The 13,695-nt window shown below is 33.5% G+C and overlaps 1 pseudogene; it reads left to right on the forward strand.

Moving 5' to 3' along the window:
* Nucleotides 1-2,285: 2,285 nt before the first annotated feature.
* Nucleotides 2,286-13,277, forward strand: LOC149577505 (LEAF RUST 10 DISEASE-RESISTANCE LOCUS RECEPTOR-LIKE PROTEIN KINASE-like 1.1; annotated as a pseudogene).
* The last annotated feature ends 418 nt before the right edge of the window (nucleotides 13,278-13,695 follow it).

The raw sequence follows: 13,695 nt of genomic DNA on the forward strand, positions 1-13,695 counted from the left end.
AAATAAATTTATTTTGTCAATATATTATGAAAACATGCTCTTCAAGTTCTATTTACTATTTTCTAATACAAAACTACTTGTCTTATTGACTTTTATGAACAAACTCAACTAATGTGGTAACCTTTGAATATGTTCTCTTCTATACTTGCATTTTTGAATTGTTGGTGAACTTTCTTCAAAAAGATTGTATTTTGAGGTGAAACTTAGTATTAAGTATTTGATGCTTAGTAGTGGTTTTATTGATAATTCACAAATGATTCCTTTTATGCCTTGCTATATTGTTTCTTAGGTAATGCCAAAAGCCTTTTGTGAATTAGGTTTGTTCCAAAATTTTCCCTCAACACCTTATGCACCATACATTGTTTGTATTTTATTTTGAATGTTTAAAAAGTCAAGGAATAGTTATCTAATATCTTAATCAATTAAAACATATCATAACTTATTTGATATAATGTGTACAAATGTATCACTACTATATTTCACTCTATAGATCTTTGTAAGTATTTGTTACCCAATGTGAGCCTACCCACAATGACCTCCATATAGGAGGTTTTAAGTTCCACTCACATATATGTATGTGTGTGTGTGTGTGGATTTTCTTGCGCAAAGCTCTTGGCTCATTTTTGCGTCTTACTAACAAAATATAAGAATCTTAATTTTTCTTTGTTGACGTGTCAAAATATTATATAAATGATAGTAATTACTATTGTAAAATTATTTTTAAAATTGATTGGTCAACTAATTACTTTCAATATTGATATTCCAATAAATTATATTATACATGTGACATGTTTATAAATGATGACAATTTTTCCTTAATAAAAATTATATAACCCACAATACTTGAATTTGAAGAATCTAATCAAACTTTATCATGTATATATTTGTAAACTTTTTTTTTTTTTGACTTATATCAAAATTATAACATATCACTATGTTTGTAAATAATTTTGAATATATATATAAACATGTGACATGTTTATAAATGACAACAATTTTTCCTTAATAAAAATTATCTAACCTACAATACTTGAATTTGAAGAATCTAATCAAACTTTATCATGCATATATTTGTAATCTTTTTTTTTTTTGACTTATATCAAAATTATAACATATCACTATATTTGTAAATAATTTTGAATATATATATTTCCTATTTAAGACATTGTAATGGTATATATGATCATTTGTTAAATTGATCATCTCTTGATATTTTGATTATAGCTAAAGTTCCATCATTCTTTTAATAAAACCATTTATTGGTATGTTCAAAAAGATTCAATTTCATTTTAGATTAGATTTTTGCTCTTACTTTTAGTTTTTTTCTTTGTTTCTTGTATGATGAAAGTCATTTATGTATGACTGATATGAGACTTTCATTTGAATAGAATACTTTATCAAATGCTTTTCTTAATTGTTTTTAAAATATTTAATAAATTTTTTTTATAAAAAAAAAACACTAAGAATGTGGTTGGTGATCATGTAGATCTAAGTTTATTTGTCTCCCTCTTCTTTACCTCTTATTAATAGAATATACGAATCTTAATTTTGCTTAGGATGATGTGTCAAAATCTTTTATAAAAGACTATATATATATATATATATATATATATATATATATATCAAAATTATAACATATCATTATGTTTGTAAATGATTTTCAATTTAAGACATTGTAATAGTGTGTGATCATTTAGCGTGCTAGTCTCAAAGTTTGGATTATATCTAAAGGCCCATCATTCTTTTTTACAAAAAGATAAGATTTTTAACTTATTTTGGATCTTGTAATTTTATTTCTATCCTATAAAGCAGAAAAACTAAGGTCTTTTCCATTTAGAATTGTTTAATTAATTAGATTTAACTTGATTAGATTTTCATGACTACAACTTTCTATTTAATTGTTGTTGTAAACAATTTTTCATATAATCAAGAGAAAAAAAAAAAAAAAAAAATTCCTTTCAGAATTAAAAAGACTATTACAAAATAAGCAATTATCATCTCTCAAGATCTTTTTATTTATCTACAAAGCCAAATGAGAAAACTGTTAAGAGTTAAACCAAGATGAACAGTACTTAATCTTTATTAAAATAAGATAGTTTAAGACATTAATTATATTAAAAGAATAATAATAATTCATGTTGAAAATTTGGTGATCTTTAATAATTCTTTTAATAATTTCAAAAGACCTAAAATTCTAAGGCCACTTAGACTTTATTAAAATCTTTCCATTCAATCATCTTCGATACATTAAAATCATTGAGTTTACTTCTTTCAAACAGCAGTAAATGGCTCTTTCTTTTTATTGTGCTTGGCCTTTCTTATTGATTCTTCTCCTCATGCTCACGCATTTCAATGGTGGTACTACTGACTCTCATCCAATCCAATCAAAGGCAACTACTGCAAATCTTTCATCTGGAATTACGAACTCGTTTGTTTCAAGTTCTTGCTTTTGCTGTATAATCAGGGAACTTTTAGTGATTAGTGATGGGGCTGCAATGGAGTTCAAAATTATTAAAAAGTGAGTTGTAATATTCTACAAAGAAATGGAAATACAGTATATTAATGATATATTATTTTACAGGGGTTGCTTGGTATAAACAAGACTTTTGGAATTACCTTGGTAGATATGTAACTCAAGTTTCTGAAAGAATATACAGAGGAGGATTGGCATCTGGTAGTTGCTTACAGGTTACACTCACTCTGTACAACTCTTTTTTCTAATTTTTTATATTTCTTATGCTTTTCAAGTAAATGCTTCCTTATTTATCTCATTACTAATGTTGTTATCAACAGGTGAAATGCATTAACCGGACTCGTTGCACAGGCAGAAGTGTCAATTTAATGGTGGTGGGTTGTGGTGATGTAGGAGAAAATGAATTTCTTATAAATTGGAATGCTTACGCACAATTCTTTCCTAATGTTATGGCTTCCCAAGTGCCAGTTAGCATTGACATTGTTTATGAAAGGTTTGCAGGACTCTTGGCCTTATAAATTTATTTCATAGATTCGATTCAATAGTAAAACAATCTATGATTCAATAGTAAAACAATCAATACTAATTTTACAGAATTTTCATATTGAGTGGACAATATTAAAAAGCAAACAATAAATTGAAATATGTATCAAAATAGTCTTAAAAAATAGAATATTTTCCAAATTACTTTTCAAAAATGACAAATTACAATAGGAACATTCCTACCAGTACTTCATTATTTTCATAAATCACAAGGCAATAACATGTTTTCTTCCCAAACTTTCATGTTAACGAAAGCTATTCTAATTTTAACATGCTGGCAGTGAGAGGTTTTCTTTTGGGCAATCAGAGTGGCTTGCCAATATCCTCAGAAAAACATAACTATTTGGTGGGAAACAGCAGCTCTTCTTTCATGGAGCTTGTATTTTGGTATGTGGGAGGCAGAAAAGATATAGTTGGAGTTCAACTTAGAGAGGTATATAGACCCATCTTTATAACATCCATTATATCCTCCCTAGTTATCTAGCATACACATGCATGTATATTTTGTTTAGAGTTCACTGTCGATCATAATGAAAAGTATCTAATATGTAATTTTGTAATTCCTGCTACAGGAGTAAGAGCTGAGTTGGAGAGATATGACACATAGAAATGGATCCCCTGTGTGGTGTATAAATGGTAATGATGGTTCGCTATTAATCGTTTAAATGTGAGTGACGGTTTCAGTTATGGATGGACCAGTGCTTCAACCGTCATACCCTTTTCTAATGAATATGCTGAGGATGCTGGAACTGAATATGATTCTGGATTTCAGCTTGGTTAGATTTAAAACCCAGCGTTAGTGCTACATTTAGTTGTTTTTTATAACAGTTAAATCTTTCTATAAATGATAGTTCTAGACGATTGTCCTGAGTAGATTGAATATAAAAAGAGTAATGTCTTTTGGGATTTTTGATAGACTTATTTATGTTGTTTTTATATTTTTTCAAGCTCTAGTAGTAAAAATTATATGTTTAAATAGTAAGTTGTAAGTAATATCTAAATTTTAAAAAATGACATTTACATAGATAATGAATGTCAACTCTAAATTTCTAGTCAGAATTTTTTCATGATGATATGAAGTTCACAAATACTATTCATATGAAAAAATCAAATCTGAGTAAACAGACATACAAAACAATGAATTAGTTAATATTAAGCATTCAAAAACATGTAGAAGAGTCAAATAATTATGATAGACATACTGCTTTAATTCAAATTCATGAATTAAAAGGTTACAAAATGATGATTATATCAATCAACATCTTGATATAACGTATATAACCCTATCCATCCAAAGAAGATATATCTATCTTGGGCTGTGTGCACTATAAATGGGTGGGGCTGGGTATCCTCCAGGCGGGTAAAGTGCACAATGAGAAATGTGAATCCTTCTGACCAAAAAGGGTAAGACACTTTAGTTTGGTTTACTTATTGATGTGGAGCAACCACAATAATGACAATAAAATAATGGTAATATGAAACTGACTGTTCTTAACTTGGAACCCGAACCAAATTGTTATAACATTCTTTCTATCAATGAACCAATGAACTGTAACTGAATGCTTCAGAGTACAAAACATGGATATAGAGAAGACTGAAACATTATTAAAACAAAAAACACACACCATTATATGCTAATGACAGATTACAAAATATGGCTCTCTGGCTGCTGCCAGAGAGCCATGAGAATTTCTTCTCAATTCACTCTCTTCTTCAAACCTTTTCTCTTTTTCATACTTATCGATTCTCCTCCCTTCTATTTACATCATGAGATGTCTCTTAAAGACTATCTTAACGGTTACAAACCGTTTCTTGCCTAGTTCGGTTACATGTTTTACACTGGTTTTATTGCTTCATTACCCATTGATTTAAACTTGTACCTAAATGATAAGATATTAACCCTTTTGGAGTCCTTCACCCATATTGTATTTCATGCTTACATTTGTGCATAATATCAATGCATAATGATGGCAAATTAATTCTTTCGTGGGTGCCACTGCACCATACTACTAGACTTCAAATGTTTCCATGTCCCTTGGAAATTAGTTCATTGCATCGCCTCCACTGATTCCTTTTTCACTATCAACCAACTCTCATCTATGGAGTTATGTTGGTCACCTCCATGGTGCTTCCCATTCCTCAGTCCACTCCACGCTGCATCACAATCTCTATCCCTCACCTGGGAGTCCATCATGCCTCTCTCCCCAGTCTATTGGCAACACACAAGACCATCTCCTATGGCCTTTGGTAGACCTTCATGTCCACCCCCTGCAGCTAAGCGAATCGACACCAAACTGCAACCACAAACTTCATACCAAGAATCCAAAACAACCACAATACTGCTTGGTGTAGATCACCTTCCATCTACATGCTCAAAATCTTCTGAGCTCTGATACCAATCTGATGTGGAGCAACCACAATAATGACAATAAAATAATGGTAATATGAAACTGACTGTTCTTATCTTGGAACCCGAACCAAATTGTTATAACATTCTTCCCTATCAATGAACCAATGAACTGTAACTGAATGCAGTACAAAAGATCGATATAGAGAAGACTGAAAAATTATTAAAACAAAAAAACACACACCATTATATGCTAATGACAGATTACAAAGTATGATAATTTCTTCTCCATTCACTCTTTTCTTCAAACCTTTTCTCTTTTTCACACTTATCGATTCTCCTCCCTTATATTTACATCATGAGATGTCTTTTAAAGACTATCTTAACGGTTACAAACCGTTTCTTGCCTAGTTCGGTTACATGTTTTACATTGGTTTTATTGCTTCATTACCCATTGATTTAAACTTGTATCTAAATGATAAGATATTAACCTTTTTAGAGTCCTTCACCCATATTGTATTTCATGCTTACATTTGTGCATAATATCAACACATAATGATGGCAAATTAATTCTTTCGTGGGTGCCTCTCCACCACTTATGGCTGTAAACTATTCATCGGTTTCCATCAATGTGAAGAAGTAATATAAAAAGTCTATTACAACTAGATGTCGTATAGAGAAGTTATAATGCCTCAATAATGTGAACATTTAGTCTTAGGAATTGCCTTGTTCTTTGTGCTTCTTAACAATTCGTGTCTTATGAAATGCCCCGAGTCATCCACATGTAGATATATTAAGTCACGTGGTGTTCTACTCAAACTTCAGATGACCATGCATGGAACACAGATGAGAAAAATGCATTGTCATGTGTGGAAAGATTTGTTTGTTTGAGAGTTTGTGTAGGATGAAAATGCTACAGAGGAGACCACAGAATTGCTAGCTACAAGGACATGCAATATTCCGAAGGGCTTGCTAGCCACAATTGGTTCATTACCTCATTTTTGACAATCTATGATCACTATCATGTCTTGAGTAAGCACTTCTTTTGAACCACATATTGATAATATGCTAAGTTGCTGCTTCCGATGCAGATGCGGGTACAAGAATTGAGAGTGCGGATGGTACAGGTGGGAGGATTTTTTTGAAGGGTTTGGATGCGTTTATGGGTGACGTCTATGCAGCAGAATATTTACACCAGATATGACTTTTTTTAAATTTATTAATTAATTTAGAAGTTACAAAACTATTATTTTGTCACTTTTAAATTAATTAATAAATTTTAAAAAAGATTACATCTGGTGCATTCTTTCTGCTATTTAGCCACCGGCTGGTTTATGTGTGTGTATGCGCACAAAAGGAAATACAATAAATATACAAAATTAAGTTTGGATAAAGTAAACACATCGCAAACAACAACTGATAGAATTAATTCTCCAAATAGTAAACAAGTGCCACATAGTGGCTTAGTACTTGGCTTTAATAGTATTAAATTTAATTTTGATATAAATTTAGTTGTAATTTTATTATATGTATCAAATATATTAATGTGTACTTTCATAATTTTTAATAATCATATTCATTATTTTTCAAATATATTTTATATATAATTGATTTTGTACAATCATGTAGTTGTGGCAAATTATTCAAATTAAGAATCATCAATTTTTTGTAACCAACACATTAATTCACATAAGATTCACATATTATAATACATAATCAACATCCACATCTAGGGGTCCAGGAGAGCATCCTGTAACTAGATAATATGTGAGACGTGACACACGTGGTAGCTTAAACTATCTTGTCTTACGTGCCCATGATATATTCAGCCTTGAAGAAACTCTAATACCTATTTTTTAAACATACAATAGGATATATCTAGGATGACTTCAAATATATCATTGTGTTGGTCAACAAATTTGTCACAATAGAATTTGCCCAACGGAGTGTGTGGCAAACCGTTCACAACAGTTGGATAGGCCCTTGGTATGCGGCCTTCCTCTGCGTTTAGAGGGGTGGCTCCCTCGTATGATATAGTTTTTTAAAGATTTTTAAATAAAGAATTTAAACTTCAAAGTTCAAGAGAAAGTCATTGAAGACGAATGCACCACACGTCCTCACAACCTTCTTCGGTAAACAAGATCGATAATAGAGGTGCTCAAGAACTACACTTGAAAGCAACTAGTATTATTAAGCACATTCATTATCATTCGTAAACACTCGCATAGCACCATGGGAATGTCTACTACAACGTATAACAATTTTGATTTTAAAATAAGAAACCCAAAGCACATCTCATTTCGTTTCCTTGCACCAAGAAAGCAATAGAGATTTTCCAATTTCAGAGATAAAAAAGTGTACATACTTTTCAAAATTTATCCCTCAATCAAAATTTTAGCATAGTGTTCTCTTATTTTTAAAACCCAAAAAGTCCCTTTACAAAGCCAAAAGACGTCCTTATATAGACATAGAGGTTAATAACTACCTCTTCGTGGTTAATAACCACCTCCAAAATACGTAATTTTGGAAGGTTAATTAACCTCAAGAAAATTAACCTATATGCCCTAAAACTTGAACCTTGGACCTCACACCTTCCAAGAGGAAGATTGAATAATTAATCTTTACTCATCTCCTTTTGATATTTGAATTATTCATTCAAGTTACGTTACTTTATTGATGAACACATATCCTCCTTCTCATGAAGAGATCAAGAGCAAGTGGTGTGTACGACTCCGCTGAATACGAACTTTATGTTTATGATCTCTCCAATTGTGCTTATCTCTAAAAAATGTGCCTTTCTTCCATGATGATGTCTATTGAAAGACTAGCCCTTATATAGACACAAGTACCAAAATTCTCATCTATCTTGCAATTATCACACATTGTGTGAGAGTATCACATAACATTCCATTGAAACAATTAGGCGCCCAATCCATAATTTAATTCATGCATCTACAAATATTTGATAAAAGTTGAAAAACTTTATGATTCATGCAATTACTGCAATTCCCACTCTTCTTGAACCTTTACCATATCTCTGACTATGCTTGCATCATGCGTGGAAAGCAACTGCGAATGAAATTTAAGCAATGTGGTCTCATCTATGTCTGAACTAGAGAAATCAAAAAGATATCTTCCTCGGACATCTCATGCCAATTCTTACTCATTCCACTCTGCTCTTCTACAATCCAGAGACCAAATCTATTGAATGATTAATCAACTGTAATGTCCATTAAACAAATTCATTTGTGCTAAGAAATGTCGAATCTGGGCCATTCCATCAAAGAGTTTGCGGGCTTTGTCAAGAAATTGAATAAGTTTGTATGAGTAAGCCTATCGGTAATCAAATTCACTTCCTTGCCAGCTAGCTCATAAAGATCTTTGGGATCCTCTGGCATTTAAAGATTTTTGCTCTTGAATGCAACTATGAATACCTATAGAATTCGAGTAAGGGGACTTGTCTATGGAATTCTGATATAGTAAGTATTATATCCTAGCAAAATGAAAATCATTCCAAAGAAAATAGCCCAACTGAAATTCCAAAGCCATCATCTCATCACTCATTTTTCTGAACCCAAGCTAACATTGCCACTCCAATTGTTGAGCCCACAGTAACACGGATGCATTGCTAACACACACATCTGCACAATAACCATTTTTAATAATCTACCCATGGACTCCCTTCCTTGTTCCAAACATCCCATGGTGGCACAAGCTTGAAGGATGCTTGGAAAGGTAAACCTCCCAGGTTTGTCACCCATCGACAACATGTCACAAAAAATCTTCAGAGCTTCCTACCCCCATCCACAATGAGGATAACCACCAATTATCACAGTCTAGTAAATAACATCTCACTCAGGCACTTAAAATAAATAAAAAAACATTTGTCGTGTATCCTTCATGACATGATAGTCCCATCTATGAATATAATCTCTCCTTCCCTCACAGCGATCAAGGTGTTTATTTCCACGTCCTAGACATATATTTTCTTCAATAATGACTGTTTGGTGAACTAGGTTCATAACAGATCCAATGGTCGCTCGTGCCTTATCATTCATGCATTTGAAGTTTAGAGAATTTTGTCAAATAGTTGGCATGCTCTATCTGTACTCACCAAAAAGGGAAGAATGATATGTCTGCTTGCAATGCCTAGGTTTCAAACTGCTCTATAAATCTGGTGAAGGTGATTCTTCTTAACAGACATGGAGGGTCTAAGACATTTTAGAAAGTGACAAGGCACGGCTAGGAAAGCCCATTATTTATATGATGGCTTGAGTACTCGAATCTTGTCACAGCGGTATCTTGGGTTCCATCAATTTTGCACCACAAACTATAAGGAGTTGGAACATTCTATCAAACACTTATTGTGCATCATCACCTTTGTTATATCAACTCTCAAGAACAACTTCCAAATGCTGGGACACCAAATTCAATGAAAATACGAGTGATCAATCAACCAGTCCTCTTGGAGAAGACTTTTGATATAGTTCATGCAAGGCCTCAAAAATTCTATCCATGCACAAACATCAAGAGAAACACACCATATCCAATTTTGTTCTGATTTGTTGTTGCCTGGTTCTGAATAATAAAATCATCTGTTGCAGCCGCTTCAACATCTTCAATAGTACCGAAGGTATCAGTTCTCTTTGCAATTCTTTGCAACGAGCTTTCTCACCTTTCTGCAGAGGCTTTCTATTTGTACGAACCTTGGGCCTTTTCTATGGTCACACAATCCACATGTTCCATGTCTGCCCCCCCGCCCCACCTTTTTTATAAAAACATTTACATGTCTGACTTCTAATGGAAGAATTTTAAATAGGTTAATAACTATCTCAAAGAGGTTAAGGAATACGTGTTTTTGGAGAGGTTAATTAACCTACTCCAAAATGTGCATTTTGAAAGTTATCATTAACCTTTTGAGAGGTTACGAAAAACACATTTTTGGAGTGGTTAGTTAACCTACTCCAAAATGCGCAATTTGAAAGTTATCATTAACCTTTTAAGAGGTTAATGGTTAATGATAGACTTGAAAACATGTATTTTGGGTCTCAACATTAACCTGAGATAAGTTGGAGCTCAGAAGCCGGATTTTAAAAATTTCAAGTGCTGGGCGGAGCTAAGGATGAGCCGGAGACATGAAGATTTAAAAAATTACAAAAATTCAAAATATAATGGCCAATTTAAAGCTTAAAACCAAGCGAATTTCAAAAATTAATCATGACTTATAAAATTGAAACAAATTTTATAACTGAGCAACACATTGTTAGAACCTAGTCCACTTATATTACTTTTCATAGCAAAGAACAAACCGGTCATAAAGTTTCCCTAAATGAATGAAAATGACAAGAACCCCTTTATAGTTGTTGCATTAGAAATTAACATCACAAATAACACTCTCTCAGAGTGAGATTGACATCAACGAATTCTTTTCACACATATGAGGGAATGAAAAAAATCATCTGTATTTTAAATTCTAGACTTGTTTGTTCTGTCCCAGAAAAATCCAATTGCACATTCTGGGAATGCATCAGAAAGATATGTTACCATCAGTCGGTGTCACAGAAATTTTGCCAAATGGGACTTGATCTTTTGTTTTAGGATTTGAAAGATTTATTAGTCTTGGAGAGTCTGTTTCGATTTTTGACAACTGGATATTGGTTCTCTGTATTCTAAGGATTTAAAAATTTAAAATTTTAATAGTAGTCAGGTACTTTGTTGAATTTTTGTGAGAACATGCTATTTTTCTGTATTGTAAGCATGTGCAATTGCTTGCAGATCTACCTAAAGATGCTGCTGCTAGGCCTACCTTAGCTCCAGTGGCTGCTGCAAATCCAAGTATTTTCTCTTCTGGCATTCGTCGCATAGACAAATCTTATAGAAGAATCATAATAGGTAATGCCACAAATTCCACATTTCCAGTTTCATTGAAATCAATTTTATATAAGCAGCAGTAAGTTACATAATGCATTCTAGCCTAGAAGAGGTAGTTTTTCTTGAACAATAATTTGTCACAGAAGAAGGCAATTGAGTTCTCCCAACACGGTTGTGAGAAAATGAAATTACATGACAGTGAAATTATTCTCATTTTAAAACAGAACATTTTGAAACAAAAATTTATATGCAATCCTTAATGAAACTCAGCTTAAACCCTCACTTGCCAAAAGTTCCAGTTAAAAAATGGAAAATTGTAGGCTTAGAAGCCTGTCTGCATTACCGTATTTACAAAAAGAAAGTTTTGAGGAAAATCACGCAACTCCCTCTGTTGTTCAATGCAGCAGCACAAATAAGGGCACTTGAGCTTTAAATGATTATAGCTTGTTGTGCTTGCCCAAAAACAAGCAAACAAGTATAAAAAATCTAGCTCAATTTTACACACATACTAATGAGGAAAATTGTAGGTGAAATAGAAAACATGAGAGTGCCATGGATGCCACGGCTTCTATGTTCTCAGCCCAGTGAAACAGAATATTTAGTCAGTGTAAATTTTGCAAGAGTTATATTTATAAATCAATTGATATTTAGAAACAGGATTCTAGATGCTTCTGAAGCTAAATGTCTGCAAACAAATGCTAATTTTGATTCTGCATTAATGATTTTCTCATCTCTGATTTCACAGAGATCTTTCTCAGCATTAATTAATACTTAAGATTTCGTTTCAATTTTTAGTTTTCCTTCCTTTCATTGAATTTGACTTTGTTCTGGTTGTTTGGGAGCTCAGGTGTGTTTGTTGTATTAGTGTTATTGATAAGTGCAGCATGCATGGCTGTATTTCTGGGCTACAATAAGGATCCTCCTGCAAAACCAAAGCTTGAGCAGAGTTTTAAGATCCAGCAAATCCAACTGGGAGCTTTCGAAAGCAAGAGGGAATCTCCACGGATTTTTACTTACCAGGAACTTGAACGGGCGACTGATAACTTTGATGCAACGAGAGAATTAGGTGAAGGAGGGTTTGCTTCTGTGTATTTGGGGAAGCTCTGGGATGGCCAATCAGTGGCGGTGAAAAAGCTTTTCCATGACAACTACAGAAGGGTGGAGCACTTTTCCAATGAAATAGAGATTCTTTCTTCATTAAGCCATCCCAACCTTGTGCTCTTAATTGGGTATTGCCAGGACTGCAAGGAATTACTTCTGGTTTATCAATATGTCTCAAACGGAACCTTAGCAGACCATCTGCACAGAGAAACCAAAGGAAAATGCTTAAATTGGGAAACCCGTTTAAACATAGCCCTAGGAACTGCCCAAGCCTTGGAATATCTTCATTTCAGCGCAAAGCCCCCAATTCTTCACAGAGATGTCAAGTCTTCAAACATTCTTCTAGACCACAATTTCAGAGCCAAGGTGGCAGATTTTGGGCTTTCTAGGCAGGTGCCACCAGAAGCCTCCCACATTTCTACAGGCCCTCAGGGTACCCCTGGTTATGTTGACCCTGATTATCACAGCTGCTATCAGCTTACTAGCAGAAGTGATGTGTACAGTTTTGGAGTGGTTCTAGCAGAGCTGATTTCTGCCAAAAAGGCCCTGGATTTAACCAGGGATACGAAGGAAACCAAGCTTGCTTATTTGTTTGTGTCCAAGATTCAAAGCGGGGCTCTACATGAGCTTGTGGATCCAAAGTTGGAGGTTAATGTGAAGCCCCTGGTTAGAGAGATGGTGTGGAGGATGGCTGAATTGGCTTTCAGATGCCTTGCTGTTGAAAAGGATGACAGGCCTAGTATGATGGAAGTGACTGATCAGCTTCAGGAAATCAAACGGCTGGGATATGATGGGTTCATTGAAGAGCATATCAGTTCGTCTATTTCCTTTAATGATGCCCCTAAAACTAAGGAATCGGTCACCCATATGCACACTGGTTCACCCACTTCTGTTGAAGAAAAGTGAAGGGGCACGAGCACTTCACCAGAAAGCAGTGAATGAAAGGGTACGTGACATTGTATTTAAGGCCTTAACAATGTAGCCATTTTCACTCCCCACAACGTAAAATTTGGATTTCATCCCCAATTTTTATTCTCCATTTTGACAGAAGTATAGGCCGACTACGACTATTGTAGAAATTTAAGAGCATTGTATCGTTGATCTTACTATATACTGCACATATATTGCCTCTTCTATGAGCTTTTAACAACTGCAGAGGTTCAATTGTAATGTGTGCAGAGTTTAGATTTATATATGTGGTTTTGAAATATTCTAAGATCTTTCAACAAAATAAACCACGCACAAAGCTTATCTACAGGCAGAGGGAATTCATTTTTTCACAGATAATGAAAAAGATTGTTTTCAATACAAATGCTTATCAAGTCCAACGGCTTTAAGCATCGGAATTTAAGACATTCAT

This window comes from Cupressus sempervirens, chromosome 1 (assembly GCF_028749045.1).
Source record: "Cupressus sempervirens isolate cs-2001-9-10 chromosome 1, ASM2874904v1, whole genome shotgun sequence".
Classification (NCBI taxonomy): Eukaryota; Viridiplantae; Streptophyta; class Pinopsida; order Cupressales; family Cupressaceae; genus Cupressus; species Cupressus sempervirens.